This window comes from Lynx canadensis, chromosome B3 (genome assembly GCF_007474595.2).
Source record: "Lynx canadensis isolate LIC74 chromosome B3, mLynCan4.pri.v2, whole genome shotgun sequence".
Classification (NCBI taxonomy): domain Eukaryota; kingdom Metazoa; phylum Chordata; class Mammalia; order Carnivora; family Felidae; genus Lynx; species Lynx canadensis.
This window is the reverse complement of record NC_044308.2, coordinates 39,085,968-39,088,714: the sequence shown is the minus strand read 5'-3', so window position 1 is coordinate 39,088,714 and position 2,747 is coordinate 39,085,968. Positions and strand designations below refer to the sequence as shown.

Below are 2,747 nucleotides of genomic sequence, written 5' to 3'. Positions count from 1 at the left end.
AGGAGGAAACACACTGCCTTTTCCAGCTTCACTATATTCCCATATTGTTCATACTCTTTGAATATTTTACAATGAGCATTCGTTCCTTTTGCAACAAGCAAAACCAATAAGGATATTTTTATTTAAAATACTATTGCAGAGGTACCTGGGTGGCTTAGTTGGCTAAGCCTCTGACTTCGGCTCAGGTCATGATCTCGCAGCTCGTGGGTTTGAGCCCCACGTGGGCTCTGTGCTGACAGCTCAGAGCCTGGTGCCTGCTTTGGATTCTGTGTCTCCCTCTCTCTCTGCCCCTCCCCTGCTCACACTCTGTCTCTCTCTCTCTCTCTCTCAAAATAAATAAATAAATAAATAAATAAATAAATAAATAAATAAACATTTAACAAAAATACTACTGTAACATATGGAAAGCAGATAAGCAAAAGCAAAAGAAATCACCTGTGATCTTATTCTCACCTCTAACATTTCATTTTATAACCTTTGGTTTTTCAGGCATGTGTGTCCACATTTGGATTTGGGGGATCTGGGGGATCATGTGGTTGGAGGTGTCTTTTGTCAAGGTTATTCTGGCAGCCCCTGTTGGATTGAGGGTAAGGCTAGGTTGTAGCCTGACAGTGGGGAAGGAGGGCTTAGACCAGACCAGTGGCTGTGGGAATGGAAAGGGACACGACTCAGGAATACTGTAAAGGAAACGCGCCTTAGCGTGTGCATGTGAGTGAGAGCAGCGGGGCCTTTTGTGTCTGTTTTGCATCTGTGCATTCCAGCCTTGCATTCAAGAATATTGAAGAGGAAGGAGGACCTTTTGTCTGGGTTTGTGCTCTGTTTTTCTCTCACTCTCTTTTTATTTTATTTATTTATTTATTTTTTAATTTTTTTTTTCAACGTTTATTTATTTTTGGGACAGAGAGAGACAGAACATGAACGGGGGAGGGGCAGAGAGAGAGACACAGAATCGGAAACAGGCTCCAGGCTCTGAGCCATCAGCCCAGAGCCTGACGCGGGGCTCGAACTCACAGACCGCGAGATCGTGACCTGGCTGAAGTCGGACGCTTAACCGACTGCGCCACCCAGGCGCCCCTCTCACTCTCTTTTTAAAAAACAATAAGCTGCATTTTTGAAGTGTGGAATTTGATGAGTTTTGATATGTGTATACACCTGTGAAACTATCACCACAACCAAGGCAACGAACATATTCACCATCTCCACAAACGTCCTCATACCTTTTAACCTGCCCCCCCCACTCTTGTCTCGAGACTACTGATATGCTTTCTGTCACCCTAGGTCAGTTTGCATGTTGGGGAATGTTGTATAAATGGGATCATATGCTATTTATTTTTTTCCCTCTGGCTTCTTTCACTCGGCAAGATTATTTTGAGATTTGGCCACTTGTGTGTATCCAGCATTGCTCAGTAGTATTCCGTTGTGTCGATGCACCAAAATTTACTTATCCATTCACCTTCTGATGGAAATTCAGGCTATTGCTAGTTTCATGCTATTACAAATAAGTTTGCTATGAACACTCATATATAGGTTTTTGTATGGGTATATGCTTTCATGTCTTTCAAATACATAGTTAGGAGTGGATGGACTGGGTCACACAGTAAATGTTCCTCTGTTTTAATTAAGCTTTGGCTCTATGTCTAAAAGTGTCACTTTTATCTTCTTTTTGCTCACCACAACCAGTTTAGAATTGTGGCATTTTTATTTCTCAGGGATGAAAGGATCTTTTTACCCCCACAAATGACCGAAAACAAAAATGAGACTCAGGGGCACAGGGTAAGAGTGTGGAGAAGGAAGGAGGATGGTAATTGGTACTTATCTAAAGAAATTACCGTAATGGTGAAATTTCAGAGGTCATAGCAGGTGTCATTTCTAGGCTGGATGTGGATGAGGATGAACAAGCTAACTTTGGTCCAAAAAGCCAGCCAGTCCACAGGAGTTCTGGGAGGCTGTCAGGAAAGAGGCAAAAAGCCCCAGAATGATAGTGATCCTGGGAAGACTGAGGAACTCATAGTATCCTGTCCCAGTCTTGTGACACTATCTGTCCTTTTATCCTGACCTTCTGTTTCCTGTATTTTTTCATTTGTTTAAAAACTGAAATCTATTTCCTTGTGGTTTTGTGTATTAAAATATACATAAAATTTACCATTTTAACCATTTTAAGTTGATGGGTGGCATTAAGTACATTCATTATGTTTGCACAAACATCACCACCATCCATTTCCAGAACTTTTTCATCATCCCAAACAGAACGTCTGTACCCAACAAACAATAGCTTCAACCTTCTGTCTGTAAGAATGTACTCACTCTAGGTACCTCATACGAGTGGAATCATACACTATTTGTCCATTTGTACCTGGCTTATTTCACTTAGCATAACGTGTTCAAGAGTCACCCATGTTGGAGCATGTAGCAGAATTTCCCTCCTTTTCAAGGCTAAATAACATGACATTATTAATATATACCACCTTGTGTTTATCCATTCATCTGCTGATGGAACCTGTGTTATTTCCACCTTTTGGCTATTGTGAATAATGCTGCTATGAACGTTGGTATCTATCTGGTATCTGAACATGTATCTATCTGGTTGAGTGTGTGTCTTTGCTTTTTGGGGAGGTATATACCTAGAAGTTGATTTGCTGTACCATACAGTACTTGTATGTTTAACTTTTTAGGGAAAAGTTTTCAATTAGCAATAATCGCGCCTCGGATAAACCTCATTGGCTATGATGCTGCCACTGCGCAAAGCT

General features: G+C 41.2%; 1 non-coding gene across 1 annotated transcript; it reads right to left on the bottom strand.

The window, feature by feature from the left end:
• Nucleotides 1-2,611: 2,611 nt before the first annotated feature.
• Nucleotides 2,612-2,747, bottom strand: LOC115517293. Its single transcript, XR_003969768.1, has one exon. It is a non-coding gene; the product is annotated as a U4 spliceosomal RNA (small nuclear RNA).